Raw genomic sequence first — 15,919 nt, 5'->3', positions numbered from 1 at the left:
TTACCAAATCTGTAGGTCTCCAATCTCCCTCTTCTTCCCTTCACAAATAGTCGGATTAAGTTCATAACATTCCGGTTATCCAAGAGTTTTGGCTGGAAGCATTGATTTTCCTGTTCCTTGGAGGCTGCTTGACCTGCTCTGCTGTTCCAGCTTCACATTTGTTGACTCTGACTTCCAACATCTGCAGTACATACTGTCTCCCACATTAATCACCTTCCACTTACCCAGAATGGACTCCTGCCTTTGCAAATGACCAGAGCAAAACCCAATGCTGTCCAATACAATCAATGCTTCTATTGCTGCTTCCTCCGGAATTCTGGGATGAAGTACATTTTGTCTGTCAGACTTATCAATGCTCAATCCAGCTTTGTTTCCAAATCCTGCCTCCTCCCTGTTAGGAAGGATTTTATTTTCTTTATTTGCACAAGGCCCACGGTCACTTGGTGTTTCTGGGGGATTTTCTGGATCTTACTCCGTGAAAACAGACACAAAGTAGTTGTTTATTTTCCCAGTAATTTCCATGTTCTCCACAATAATTTATCCTGTCCACACATTCTCTGCTCCACATTGGACTTTGCTTTCATTTCCCTTTCAAACATCGATTGAAGCTTTTTGTCCATTTGTTTGTTTCTTGTTTGATTTCACGTTCTCCTTTTGATTTCCCAAGCAGTTTCTTGGTCCTCCTTTGCTGGGTTCTAAATTTCTCTGAATTCACTGTCATAAAATGATACCTGATATTTTAATGTAATAATAAATATTAATGTTTTAAAAACAGTTCACATCACCGAAGAAGGTGTTCTGGAGGTTTTAGGGAATATAAAGATGGATTAATCTCTGGGCATGGTCTAATGCATCCCACTCAGATATACACAGTAAGGGAGGGAAATTGCAAAATGTTTTCATCATCTATAACAACGAGTGAGGCGCCTGGTGACTGGACAGTGTCTAATATTGTGCCTTTTTTTCAGAAGGGTTGTAAGGAGAACTATTGAACCTGTGAGACTGACATCTATTGTGGTAAATTGTTGGAGGTGAGCTTAAAAGCTAAGATTTTTGTATATTTATGGAGGCAGAATTTGATTCAGGATAGTTGGTATCCATTTGTATGAGGAAAATCGTGTCTTGCAAATGTAATTAAGCTTTTTGAAGAAGTTATCTAAAAGGTGGATGAGGGCAGAGCAGTAGATGTTGTTTACATGGACTTTAGTAAAGTCTTTGACCAGGTTCCACAAAGTAGACTAATTAGTGAAGTTCGATCACATGGGATTCAGAGTGATCTTGCCACTGGATACAAAACTGGATTAATGTCAGGAGACAGAGTGACAGTAGAGGATTGTTCATCCATAGAGAGCAGTATGTCAAGAGTCTGCACTCTGCTGCTGCTGCTGTCGTTTGAAAATAGATGCTGAGTTGTTGTAACTGACAGGAGCTGGAGTAGGTTGAGGCCTAGAGCAGGGAGTCTCTAGTGCTGCAGTCTGCCAGCACTGTCCAGCACTCGAACCTGGGATTCTCTTATGCTTTTACTGCCTTTGGAAGCCTGGTGGTCTGTATTTTTCCTCAGTGAGTTGAATACTGCTGTAATAGCACCTCCTATGCTGGGGAGAAAATGCTGAGGGTTGGGGCTACAGCCTGGGCCTTAGGTGCTGCAGCCTGGAGGGGACCAAACTTGGGACTTGCTGTCACTGCTGCTACTGCTGCTGCCGCTACCCTGAGAAGCCTGATGGTCTGCAATTCTATTCTCCGGTGGCTGAGAGATTTGTTTCTGGAGCCTGAATGTCTTCTTCAGTTTGGGGATTCTTACCTGGACACTAATTTCTTGGGGGGGGGGGGGGGATGCTGAACATTTACAATGAGTGGCTGTATGTTGGAGTCTGGGACCTGGAACTATTTGGAGCCTGGACCATCTCCTTTTGGCTGCTGCTTTGTGACAGTAACCTATTTGCTGCCAGTGACTATTGCTCTGGGCACTGGGGAACAATTGCTTTGCACCTGTGGTTTGGGTAGCAGGTCAGGGCATGGTTGCCAGGGTGACTGGACCGGCAGGTCAAGCCTAACAGGACTCTCTCAGTTTCTTTTACTGACTATTTGTGTGAGGGGAGATGTTGGTCTTGGTTTGGGAGGGGTGATGGTGATCACAGGACTCTGTAAAACAACACCCAGGGTGGGGCCCAGTCATTCCTACATGGGGGTGGATGCATCTTCCACCTCCCCCACCAGCCCCTCCCTAGGCCTCGTCACCCTTTCCTTATTTAACAAACCAGCTCGGGACGAAATGTTACATTCACCCCAACATGACCATTAAGACCTGTCAGCGGCCTTGGTGGGGCTAGTCTAGTTCCCCTACCATTGTTGCTGCATCAAAGATGTATAGGAAGGCAGTGTTCTTCCTGAAGACTGAGCAGGTGGTGCAACTCACCCTGGAAAAGGGCCTTACTGTCGCTAAGATGGTATTGCCTGTTGACCCTCTGGAGGTAATTTCCCAGAGGATCATTTTGTCGAATATCCTGTGCTTTGTTCCATTTGATTTACTTCCATCACACCTTCACCAGCTCAGGGGGATGTTGTCGGGTATGGGGTCAGTACTGCTTGGTCTAAAGGAGGTCTTTGCTTACCTGGCATTCTGGTCAGTGAAGGCTATGCGGTGTCATGCCTGCAAGGAGGTGGGACTGCTCTGGAGGAACTGGCCTGCCTTGAAGACCACTGCCAACACCCAAGCGACCAATCATGAAGCTGTGAGTGAGCAGATGGTGCCTCCATTTGCAGTGTCCTCAGTGTTTGGAGGGGGAAAAAGAGTCCCTCCCCCACTCAGTAAGTTGGTTTTCATTCTTTTGGTTGATGCTGGTGACATTCATAGCTCGCCTGAACGTCAAAGGCAGCAGGAAGGCCGAGTGCAGATAACATATCCTTCAGTCCTCAGAGAATGAATCTACACAGTGAGCCTCCTGCAAGAAGCCCCGACTGGATCAGGAGACAAAGCTCCATGGCTCCTGAATTGGCAGGGAAGGGTCTTTCTGAGTAACTGGCCTCCAATTCTGGAGGGGTGGCTATCTTGTTGGCCTCTTTTCTCAGCTGGAGATCTTGAGGGTCAGGGAGACCCAGCCATCCATTCCAACTCACGGTTCATTTCAGAGGCTGAATGATTCACTTCATAAACGTATATGTACCTTGGATGGTACAGGAGCAGACCTATTTCTTCAAGGAGTGACTATGTGTGAGTCCTGGAGGTATGGTCCTTTCTTGGGGCAGGGTCATCACCAGTCTGTTATCTAAGAAGGGAATCTCTGTTTGTTAAAGATCTGGATCATCCACAAGAACACCCACTTGGGACGGAATGTGATCGATTATTCCCAAAGGATTGGCCAGTTACCTGCCTTTCTCTCCTTTGATCAGGGAACGATGCTCAACAGAGTGGATCGAGAGTATCTGCTCAGGACACTGTGAGCTTTTGTGTTCGGAATGTGCAGGTCACTCAGACCTGACTCTGTACACTGCCGCAGAGTGTCCAGTAATGGTTAACAGGTCCCCGAAGGCAGCCTTGTGCTTTGGGAGAGCAATGGGTCAGGCCTGTCCCCTGTATGGACCGGTTTTCCTCTCTCTGCATGGTCCCACTCCTGTATAGTTTGCATTAAGCTGCTTTAAGGTATGGCTCTGCACGGGCTGGGGCTCGAGCTGGGTTTTCACGATGTACACCGATGACTCACTCCTCATGTTCACAGAGCTGCGGAGGATGGGAAAGTGCAAGGAGGTCCACTCAGCAATGTCCTCTGCAAGGATCACCTGGAGCAAGGTGCTTGGACCATTTGGTCGGACCGAGGCAGGTGGACGCCCTGCCAGATGAGGACCGGTGCTCCCCAATCCAGATAAAACTCATTGCGGTTTTTCTGGGCCTAGAGGGTAACACCGGGTCACTGCTGCGGTTCTGAGCCTCCTGCTTGAGGAGGGTGGTCAGGAGCTGGTGTGACTTTATACCCATAACTTTCCACCTTCAGACCTTGCAGCGATACCTCCACGTCGAGCCTCCTCCAAGGTGGTGGGCACTGATCATGTATTTCTTCTGTCAGATGTGCGGCCTCTGTTAGGACAAGTAGTTCCTTTCCGAGCAGTGGTCCCAGACTCGGGTCTAGTTCCAGGAATTGCCTGTCTTCTACCTGGACCTGATCACAGTCTGGGATACAGTCGGCTCACACTGGAGCTCTCCCTCTATGGAAGTATCGGCTCTCATCAGGGTACCGCTGCTCGGGAACAGGTTCCTCCTTGAACATGGATTGGGTTGGCTGAGGGAGGAAAGAACTTGGGATGCAGGGTTGGATGGCAGAGGAGCAGGCCTGTTAACGCCGGCACAATTGTCTGCAAAGGCATCAGTCCATCTCCAGTTCACGATCGGAGCTATCCATAACCTCCAGATAAGGCACTCGGCCGTGACACCTCATACACACTCGAGGTGACTCAGGCATGTGGTGGGCTTCCCGAAGAACTCCTAACTTCCTGTCCATCCAGAATTCAAGATTGGGCCCATTCCACGGACCTTGTACCGAGGTGCCCCACTGTCTGAGCAGTCTCAGGGTTATTTTCCTTTAACTGATTTGTTAACCATCGTGAGTCACCTTTTCCTTTTGCTCTTTGCACCTTGGAGGGATATGTGTATATTCTATACCTCACCGCATTTCTATAAATAACGTACATTGCCTGACTTCCATTAAATTTTGCGGGACATAAGTGAGGACTGCAGATGGTGGAAATTAGAGTCTAGATTAGAATGGTGCTGGAAAAGCACAGCAGGTCAGGCAGCATCCGAGGGGCAGGAAAATCGACGTTTCGGGCAAAAGCCCTTCATCAGTAATGAGGCAGGGAGCCTCCAGGGTGGAGAGATAAATGGGAGGGGGTGGGGCTGGGCAGAAGAATGCAATAAGTGGAAGGAGGTGGGGATAAAGGTGATAGGTCAGAGAGGAGGGTGGAGCAGATAGGTGGGAAGGGAGATTGGCAGGTCATGAGGATGGTGCTGAGCTGGCAGGTTGGAACTGGGGTAAGGTGGGAAATGAGGAAATTGGTGAAGTCCACATTGATGCCCTGGGGTTGAAGTGTTCCGAGGCGGGAGATGAGGTGTTCTTCCTCCAGAAGTCGCATGGTGAGGGAGTGGCAGTGAAGGAGGCCCAGGACCTGCATGTCCTCGGCAGAATGGGAGGGGGAGTTGAAATGTTGGGCCACAGGGCAGTGTGGTTGATTGGTGTGCATGTCCCGGAGATGTTCCCTAAAGTGCTCTGCGAGGAGGCATCCAGTCTCCCCAATGTAGAGGAGACCACATCGGGAGCAACGGATACAATTAATGATATTGGTTAATGTGCAGGTAAAACTTTGGACGTGGAATGCTCCTTTAGGGCCTTGGATGGAGGTGAGGGGGGAGGTGTGGGCGCAGGTTTTGCAATTCCTGAGGTGGCAGGGGAAGGTGCCAGGGTGGGAGGGTGGGTGGTGGGGGAGGGGTATGGACCTGACCAGGTAGTCACAGAGGGAATGGCCTTGCGGAAAGCGGAAAGGGGTGGGGAGGGAAATATATCTCTGGTGGTGGGGTCCGTTTGTAGGTGGTGGAAATGTCGTTGGATGGTGCGGTTTATGCTGAGGTCGGTGGGGTGGAAGGTGACGACTGGAGGGGGAGGGGGTTCCATTAAATTTGTTTCAGACACCTTTCCAATTCAGTGATGTCAGGTTGCCTGGCTCAGGTTTATAATCCTAATTTCAAGAGAAAAAAAGGCAAAAACTATTTCGTATTCAGATGTCATATTAAATTCAATATATTATGATTACTCGTCCCAAACACTCCTTTGCAGCGAGGTTTTTAATTAGCTCTCCTGCTCACACAACATCAATTCCTAACCAACCTGGTCTCAAGCTTGGTGCTCAACATACTGTTAAAGCAAACCATCTGAAACACACTCACGGTATTCATTTTTCCCAGGATGAGCATTCACTTGGCTTACCACAGTTCAGATACAACTTGAATTCATCCATTATGACTGCAGTACCCACAAACCCGAACATCTATTTTCTTGTTGTATAATATGCTTACCATTTGTGTTATGGCTTTCACTTTCGTATCTAACTCCCCTCATTGTTTGCTTCTCGTTTTTGTTCCTAAGCTCCACCTTATCAGTTTCTGGAGAATCGGAATGACTTGAGCTCTGAGGAAATTGATGGTACATCCCGGCTTGCTCTGATGCTGTACATTCTGGACTCAGAAAAGGTCTGAGTTTTATCCTGTTGGTGGCCCCACCTTAATGAATTTCAGGCACAACATGATGGTGAACTCTACTTCTGTCACTTTCCCCTCCCCGCCCGTTTCTATGCAAAAGAGTTCTCTCCACATCCCACCTACCCCTTCACCCTCTTTCAACACTCTCCCTCCAACTCCTCCCTCTGACCTTTTACCTGCACTCATAAAAAAGGAAACAAAAAGAGAAATTGTTGGAAAAGCTCAGCAGGTCTGGCAGCCTCTGTGGAGAGAAATCAGAGTTAACGGTTCTGGTCCAGTGACCCTTCCTCAGAACAGACTCTTCAGTCTGTTACAGGGGAACAACAAGAGGCCATTCAGCCCCTCAGATCTGTTGCAAGGGAGCAACAAGAGCCCATTTAGCCCCTCAGAACTGTTACAGGGGAACAACAAGAGGCTATTCAGCCCCTCATGTCTGTTACAGGGGACCAGGAGGAGGCCATTCAACCTGTCGTGTCTTTTAGAGAGGAACAGGAAGAGACCATTCAGTATCTCGATCCTGCTACACAGTGAAATAACTGCAGAGGTTGTTATCTTGTCCCAAAGTCACCCGTTATTTACATGTTCACAGTGCGTAGGCGCTGACCTGCCAGCTCAGAGGCAGTCTCTCAAATGAAGAGCATCTCTGGGAATCTTCTGTTGACATCTGTCAGGCAGGTTCCCTGATTGGCTCAGGTTAGAAGCCCCATTCAGGGATCACAGTGATCTACCTATTCCAATCAATACATCCTCCCTCTACCCCCCGCAATGATTCCCTGGTATAGGTTCTGTTATAGATTTTGTTTGGATATATCATTTTGCTGAGGCCTGTGATCAATAAAGTGCCACAGCTGGGCACTTTTCGTCATTTATATAAACAATTTGGATGTGAGCATCAGAGGCATAGTTAGTAAGTTTGTAGATGACACCAAAATTGGAGGCGTAGTGGATAGCAAAGAAGGTTATCTCAGATTTCAGCAGGATTTTGACCAGATGGGTAAATGGGCTGAGAAATGGCAGATGGACTTTCATTTAGATAAATGCAAGGTGCTGCATTTTGGGAAAGCAAATCTCAGCAGGACTTATACACTTAATGGTATGGTCCTAGGGAGTGTGGCTGAACAAGGAGACCTTGGAGTGCAGGTTCATAGCTCCTTGAAAGTGGAGTCGCAGGTAGATAGGATAGTGAAGAAGGCATTTGGTATGCTTTCCTTTATTGGTCAGGGTATTGAGTACAGGAGTTGGGAGGCCATATTGTGGCTGTACAGGACATTGGTTAGGCCACTGTTGGAATATTGCGTGCAGTTCTAGTCTCCTTCCTATCGGAAGGGTGTTGTGAAACTCGAAAGGGTTCAGCAAAAATTTACAAGGATGTTGCCACGGTTAGAGGATTTGAGCAAAAGTAAGAGGTTGAATAGGCTGGGGCTGTTTTCCTTGGAGTGTCAGAGGCTCAGGGGTGACCTTATAGAGGTTTATAAAATCATGCGGGGCATGGATAGGATATATCGACAAAGTCTCTTCCCTGGAGTGGGGGCAGTCCAGAACTAGAGGGCATAGGTTTAGGATGAGAAGGGAAAGATATAAAAGAGACCAAATGAGCAACGTTTTCATGCAAAGGGTGGCATCTGTATGGAATGAGCTGCCGGAGGAAGTGGTGGAGGCTAGTATGATTGCAACATTTAAAAGGCATCAGGATGAGTATATGATTATGAAAGGGTTTGGAGGGATATGGGCCGGGTGCTGGCAGGTGAGGCTAGATTAGGTTGAGATATCTGGTTGGCATGGATGGGTTGGACCGAAGGGTCTGTTTCCATGCTGTACATCTCAATGACTCTATTACTCTTTGAACACATTTTGCCCCCATCTAGGATGGGAATAGCATTGGGAAGGAAAACTCTAAAATCAACATCGCTCTCAGCTTCTCTTCAGCAGATTTATATATGATGTGAGCAGATGTCCTCACTTTGGGAAGCTTAAAAGTAGACAGACCCCCAGGTCTAGAGGAATTGTATCCAAGGAGACAAGGGAGGAACTTACAGGGACTCTGACCCAAATCTTTAATTCCACTCCGGCCACAGGGAAGGTGCCGGGGGATTGGAGGGCAGTTGATGTGTTTCCACTTTTCAAGAACAGTGGTAGGGATTGACCAGGAATAACAGAGCAGTGAGTGTTCATCAGTGTCAGGGCAACTATGAGAGAAAATTCTGAAACAAACAATTAATCTCCATTCTGAGAGGCAAGGTTTGATCATGAAATAAAAACTGAAAGAACTGCAGATACTGTAAATCAGCAATAAAAACAGAAATTGCTGGAAAAGCTCAGCAGGTCTGCAGCATCTGTGGAGAGAAATCAGAGTTAATGTTTGGGGTCAAGTGGCTCTTCCTCAGACCTGATGGTAGTTGGGAACAAGTCAGCTTTTTGTGCAGATCCAAAATGGCGGCTGAGTAAGATGCTCCAGCCAGAACTCCTCTGCTCCACCTGTTCTTTTTTACGTTTCTTTCTTGTTTTCTCCCCTTTTTCCCTTTTTCCTGATTTTCTTTTCAACTGACAACTTCAACTTACCTGGAGCATGTCTGGTGGGGCATCTCGCTGGAAATGGTGGCTAATGATCCTCTGGATATGGTTGCTGGGGGATGGTAGGTAAGGACAATGGGAACCCTATCTCTGTTGGAAAGGGAAGAGAAGAGGTGAGGACTGAAGTCCAGGAGATAAGTTGGACCCACTGAGGGCCCTGTCAACAATGGGGCTGGGGATTCTTTGTTAAGGAGGAAGGTGGCAAAGTTGACATCATCGGAACAGATGTGATGGAGATAGAGGAAGTTGGATAATGGAATAGAGTCTTTGCAGGATACAGGATGTGCATGTATAGACAAGGTGTTTATAATAGACTTGGTGGCCAGTCTATCCCATGAAATATAAACAGATGTCAAGGAAGGGAAATGAGAAGTCAGAGAGTTGGGATATTTGAGTGTGTGTTTATGTATGTGTGTGTATCTGTCTGTCTGTGTGAGACTGTGTATGTGTATGTGTGTCTATGAGTGTGTGTTTGTGTGTGAGCCTATATGGGTGTCTCTGTGCGTGTCTGTGTGAGTATGTCTGTGTGTGTGTGAATGTCTGTCTATGTGTCTGTGTGGTTGTGTGTATGTGTATGTCTCTGGGTGGGTGTGTCTATGCCTGAGTGTATATGTGTATCTGTCTCTGTGTGTATGGCTCTGTGTGTGTGTATGTGTGTGTGTCTATCTGTCTGTGTGGGTGTGGGTGTTGTGGGGGAGGGTTAGGGCAGGAGAAAACTTGGGAATGATAATTTTTTAGACGACACAAATACTGATCAGGCCGTTGTCAGTGAGTAAGAAAGTCTCAGGCTATTGGTAGAAATAGTCAGATTGGTCCAATGGGCAGATCAATGATGGATGAAATGTAACTCTGATAAACGAGAGGTGATGTGTTCTGGCAGAAGTTACACGATAAGACAGGACTCAATGAATGGGAGGATATGAGGAAGTTCAGAGGAACAGAAAGATCTTGAGGCACTTGTTAATAGATCCCTGAAGGCAGCAGGATAGGTACCGAGCCCCATTGCAGAGGCCAGTGAGGGGAATCGGGTCCCAGTGCGGAGGCCAGTGAGGGAAATCAAATCCCAGTGCAGAGGGCAGTGATGGGAATCGGGTCCCAGTGCAGAGGCCAGTGAGGGGAATCGAGTGCCAGTGCAGAGGCCAGTGAGGGGAATCGAGTGCCAGTGCAGAGGCCAGTGAGTTAAGTGGGCAGTTATGAAGGCAGGTAGGAAACATGCCTTTACACATTGAGGCAGAGATTATCAGAGCAGGGAGAGTCCTGTTGGAGCTCTGCAGCCATTTGGATAGGCCACAGTTGGAGTATTGTGTGCAGTTCTGGTCACTGCACCATGGGATGGATGTGATTGCACTGGAGGGAGGGTAAAGGACATTCACCAGAACATGGCTTGGGCTGCAGCAGTTTCGCTGTGAAGGGGGAGGCTGGATAAGCTCGGGCTGCTTTCTTTAGAGCAGAGATCGGGGTATATAAGACCAAGGGGGATGTGGGCAGGGTGAATGTTAAGCATTCCCCCTTAATCAGAGGGCAATTAACAAGGTGGTGTAATTTTAAGCTGAAAAGCTAAGGGTTTAGAGGGGAAATGCCACCCAGAGGATGGTAGGGGCCTGTGCTGCATTGTCCAGGAGGGAATTGTGGGAGAAATCCTCAAAACCTTCACAAAGTACTTGGACAAATACTGAAAGGTCATAACATTCAAGACCATGGACTAAGTGCTGGGGACTGAGACTTGTGTTGCTTTTAGTGTAATGTTGGAGCAAAGGGGACATTTATCCCGTTTGATGCCATCACTTTATTAATTTGAATGTAAGGTTCTGATTTTTGTTTTGTCTTTGTTTTGAGAAAATGTGACCGAGTGGAAGTTCCAGCTGTTGGTGTGGTCGGTATCAGCTTCAGGTTCTGTATGAGAGTGCTCATTCACAGAGAGAATTTCCCAAATCAGTCGTGTAACTGGATTAACAAGGAAAGCTGTGGGATAACAGTGTGCAGTAGAACAGCTCTCAAGGAGCTCGACAACATGAGATATTGAATGTCTGAATAACTTCAGCAGAATGAAGGTCATCACTGAAAAGAATATCGAAACATATTTAGATGCTGATGGGACTGATAGTGAGTGAAATATTGCAAGTATTATTGTTGAAGACAAACTGGAATGAACTTTTGAGACCGAATAGGATCAGATTAATCCAGTCTTTGGGGTATTCAAATACAGACTTAAATCTCAATGCGATCACTTCATTAAAATAAACCTGTTGTCATTAATTGTTTGTTCAAAATGATATAAAAGATGTAATCTCCATTTCCCAGTGGAGATACCACACAATATAAAATAAAGTCTCTGAAACTGTGTCAGCTCCATCTCCGAGAGAGTTCTCTGATTCCGACAGATTGCCAGCAGCAGGAAGGGAAAGGTTGTGTCACAAACAGCGAAATGCATCTTCTCAGGGAAAGGGTGGATCAGGTGTTTGACACCACCCTCGCTGTCGTTGGTGTTCCTGGTAAGTCTTGTAACAACTTAGCTCATGTCAAACTCTGCATTGAATCATCCTTATTTCTTTCAACAACTGATAATAGTATATTTCCACTTAGCAAGGCTAATCCCACTGTCAGACAATAGTGTTCTCACTGACTGAGTTTAAAGTGAATAGTTTGTCAGTTCGGAGGTTCCTCAGTAATGTGCAGCATTGTGTGTTTCCCTATACTGTGCAGAATGGGTTTACACTGAGGCCACATTGATGGAGTTTGGCTGAGCACCGGCCCTGGCTGGTCTAGAAAGTGTTTCGGAAGACCACCCTCTCTCTGTGGTAGTTCACAGCCTGCTATCAGTCAGATGGGTTTTGTAACAACCCACCTCGCAGTGACACCTGGTGTTTCCCATTCCTTGATGGAAAGGGATTGTGTTGGTGGATCTTGTTCAGGCAGTTCGCTCCAAATAGGATCCCAGATACAACAGGGCAATGGGTGGGTTCAGCAGGTCATTAGGAATGAGGAGATAATGGGGGCTGCAGATAGAGCGTGGTGCTGGAAAAGGCACAGCAGGTCAGGCAGCATCTCAGGAGGAAGATAGTCAAGGTTTCAGGCAGGACACTTCTTCAGGACAGTTACAGTGACCAATGTTGCATGAATTCAGGTTTCATTTGCTGAAGGCTGTGCTGTACCCTCGTGGACAGGTGGGGGGTGGGGGGCGGAGTTCGGTCAAATGTGGAAGTTTTTCTGATTGTACCAGGTTGAATACTCACCACTTTGTGATTGGATTCACTGCTGAATATCTTCATGGTCAGATCATCAGGATGTTCCATCCTATGCATGAGGGAGGGACTCAATGCCCTCTCATTTGTTCATCCTATCATTGTGAAGGCCACTTCTTCCGGGATACGGTGGTGTAATTCAATGCCCTGTCCTGTAGATCATACAGTGGGGATATAGAATTCTAGAGGCAAACTGAACTTTGCAGACTCCAAAACCAAATACAGTATTTTTGCGATCCATGTCCATGTTCGGTGTCTCCTATTCTTTGTTTTCCTGATCCCAGGTGTCTTTGTGTGGGTGCTGTGGGCATTTGGGTGATGCCAGCTAGTCAGAGTAACCTGGAAAGCAGGTGAAATCGACTGCTGCTGAACCAAAAAGCCCCTTGAGTACATGACCATGTTTCTGTGAGTAATCTACTGCTCATGTTAAAAATGCAAATGTTCCTTTTAGAGAGAGTTTGCTGCTGTGGTTAAGATTCTTTAAATTTTATATAACATGGAACAACAATTATCTTTGTGTCATTACTTACAGTCTGGGCTCAGGCACAGCGAATGTTTGATCAATAACCTCAAGTCTCTTTATCCGTTCTCTTACAGTTAGTCTTGTGGTAATTGTAATCCTAGCTCGGGGAAAATGTGGCCTTTCAGCATGCAGCAGTCGCTATCTGGTGGCCATGACACTGTCAGATCTACTGTTCATTGTTTTTTGTATCATTCTTCGTCGATTTAAACGTTATTATTATCCACCATGTTTCCTGCACATCACTCCTGTTTGTACTGTTATCTTTGTTATCAGCTGCTTGACCATTGATTGTTCTGCGTGGTTCACTGTTGCTTTTTCCTTTGATCGATTTGTTGCCATTTGTTTTCATGAGATGAAAACTAAGTAATGCACAGGGAAAACTGCAACAAAGGTTCTCGCAACAATCTGCATCTTCTTTTTGTTAAAGAACATTCCCAACTCCTTTGTATATAAACCTGGAAAGATTATCAACAATGTTCCATGGTATTGTTACATCAGGTCTAATTATTATGACCCACCGTGGACAAGTTTTAAATATTTTCAGACTTTTTTAACACCAATGTTCCCATTCACTTTTATTCTCTTTATCAACATTCTGACTGTGAGACATATCTTCGAGGCCATTAAGGTGCGGAAGGAACTGAGAGGTCAGAGAAAAACAGAGAATGATCCAGAGGTAGAGAGCAGGAAGAATTCTGTGATTGTACTCTTTGCCATATCTGCCAGCTTCATACTTCTCTGGTTGTTGCATATTTTATATTTCTTTAATGCTGGTTATTCCTTGGATTCTGTTTCTTTGAGTCTCTTTGTTCAGATTGGATTCATGCTGAGGAACTTCAGTTGCTGCACCAATGCCCTTATTTATGTGGTGACACAGAAACATTTCAGAGACCAGTTAAAGTATGCCATTACGTATCCAGTTCGAACAATAATTTAATTGGTGAATCAATCCAAGTAACTGAGAGCCAACATTAGGTGCAGCAGATAATGGAACGAGGAGTCCACGTGAGGAATGGACCGAAAGGAGAAGGAGGAGCAGCAACATGATAACACTCCTTTCCTAATGGGCAAGGAATGACTCCATCTGAGGGGCAAAATGACAGAGACTGGAGGTGTAAAGGCAGTGTAAAGTGCTGTTAGTAATCAGCAGCAATTAGTAGGAAGTGGGACAACAAAAGCAAACCCAAAAGATGAATTAGATATGCACAAAAGCGACATTGATGTCAAGTAATCTGTTCTCGGTGAGTGAAGTGGGTAGAAAAATAAATGATATAGAGGAAGGTGAGTGTTAGATGAGATGAGATTAGATTCCTCAGAGTATGGAAGCAGGCCATTTGGCCCAACAAGTCCACACTGACCCTCTGAAGAGTCACCCACCCAGACCCATTCCCCTATATTTACCACTGACTAATGCACCTAACACTGTGGGCAATTTAGCATTACCAATTCACCTGACCCGCACATCTTTGGATTGTGGGAGGAAACTGAAGACCCTGATGACACTGGGAGAATGTGCAAACCCCACACAGACAGTTACCTGAGGCAGGAATGTAATCTTTCACTGCAGGCCTAAGAGGGAAATGTAACAACAGGCTCCTGTCCACTCTTCCTCACTGAATACTCTGAGCCACACATCTGGGCAAATTAACAAAATACATGAGAAGTTTAAAAGAGGAAATAACATAGTGTCAGGACTCTGTGTCTTTTGATTACACATTTATTTTCAACAATAACATACTTTGTTTCCATTCAATTCCTCACACTAAACATAGAACACAGAACATTACAGCGCAGGACAGCTCCTTCAGCCCTCTATGTTGGTGAGTATACTACTGTTGCAGGCAGGGTCTTCCATGCCCCTACTACTCTCTGAGTAAAGAAACTACCTCGGACATCTGTCCTATATCCATCACCCCTCAATTTAATGCTATGTCCCCTTGTATGAGCCATTGCCATCTGAAGAAAAAGGCTCTCACTGTCTTACCTTAACTAACTCTTTGATTATCTTATATGTCTCAATTAGGTCACCTCGCAACCTTCTTGTTTCTAATGAAAATAGCCTCAAGTCCTTCAGCCTTTCCTCCTAAGATCTTCCCTCCATAGCAGGCAATCCTGGTAAATCTTCTCTGAAACCTTTCCAAAGGTTTCACATCCTTCCGACAATGCAGTGATCAGAACTGTAAACAATACTGTAATTGCAGTCGCACCAGAGTTTTGTACAGCTGCAACATGACCTTGTGGCTCCAAAACCCAATCTCTCTACCAATAAAACCTTACACAATGTATGCCTTCTTTCCTCAACATCTTTCCTATCCTTGACATCTCTGGAACCATTCGGAGGCCTATAGACAACACCCAACAGGGTGACCTCTCCTTTCCTGTTTCTAACCTCAGCACATTCTACCTCAGTAGATGAGTCCTCAAATGTCCTTTCTGCCACCATAATACTGTCCTTGACTAATATCGCCACGCCTCCCCCTCTGTTACCATCTTCCCTGTTGTTACTGAAACATCTGAAGCCCAGAACCTGCAACAACCGTTCCTGTGCCTGTTCTTCCATGTCTCCGAAACGGCCATAACATCAAAGTCCCAGATACCAACCCATCCTGCAAGTTCACCCACCTTATTCCGGATGCTCCTGACATTGAAACCATTTTCTGGCCAGCTGGTGCACTCTTGCGACCATGAAACCATATTTCTGACCTCACTACACTCACGCTCCTGGACACTGTAACTACAATTTCAGTTCCCATCCCCGGCTGAACTGGTTTCAATCCTCCTGAAGAGCAATATCAAAAGTTCCCCACCAAGGATACTGGAACCCCCCTGGTTCAGGTGTAGACCATCCTGTTTGTAGAGGTCCCACCTACCCCAGAATGAGCCCCAATTATCTAGGCCTTCTGTATCATCCCCATAGCCACGTGTTCAACTCCTCTCTCTCCCTACACCTCGCCTCGCCAGCACTTGGCACAGGCAACAAACCAGAGATAACAACATTGTTTGTTCTAGCTCCAAGCTTCCACCCTCGCTCCCTGAATTTCTGCCAAGACCCCACCCCTTTCCCTCCCCATGTCGTTAGTGCCTATGTAGATCATACCTTGGGGCTGCTCCCCGTCACCCTCAAGGGGGTCCTTATGGGCGGCACAGTGACTTCGTGGTTAGCACTGTCACCTCACAGCACTCATATACCTCATCTTTCTCTTCAGTTTTTGCTTCTTGCCTTGGGCGACGGTCTGTGTGAGTTTGTACATTCTCTCTGTGTCGACATGGGTTTCCTCCAGGTGCTTCAGTTTCCTCCCACAATCCAAACGTGCAGGTTAGGTGAATTGGCCGTGCTAA

The 15,919-nt window shown here is 46.3% G+C and overlaps 1 long non-coding RNA gene across 1 annotated transcript in view; it reads left to right on the top strand.

Annotated features, from left to right (window-relative positions):
• The window catches only part of LOC148136021 (uncharacterized), a 69,862-nt gene extending 63,524 nt beyond the window's left edge, over nt 1-6,338 (top strand). The window contains exon 4 of the long non-coding RNA XR_015754757.1: nt 6,132-6,338. This is a non-coding gene — a long non-coding RNA (uncharacterized LOC148136021). The remainder of the gene's footprint in view (nt 1-6,131) is intronic.
• The last annotated feature ends 9,581 nt before the right edge of the window (nt 6,339-15,919 follow it).

The sequence above is a fragment of the Chiloscyllium plagiosum genome, unplaced genomic scaffold (assembly GCF_037043375.1).
Source record: "Chiloscyllium plagiosum isolate Xiang-an unplaced genomic scaffold, Cpla_swu_hap1 HiC_scaffold_47, whole genome shotgun sequence".
Taxonomy (NCBI): Eukaryota; Metazoa; Chordata; class Chondrichthyes; order Orectolobiformes; family Hemiscylliidae; genus Chiloscyllium; species Chiloscyllium plagiosum.
Note: the sequence above shows the minus strand (reverse complement) of the source record. Positions and strands in the feature narration are given on the sequence as shown.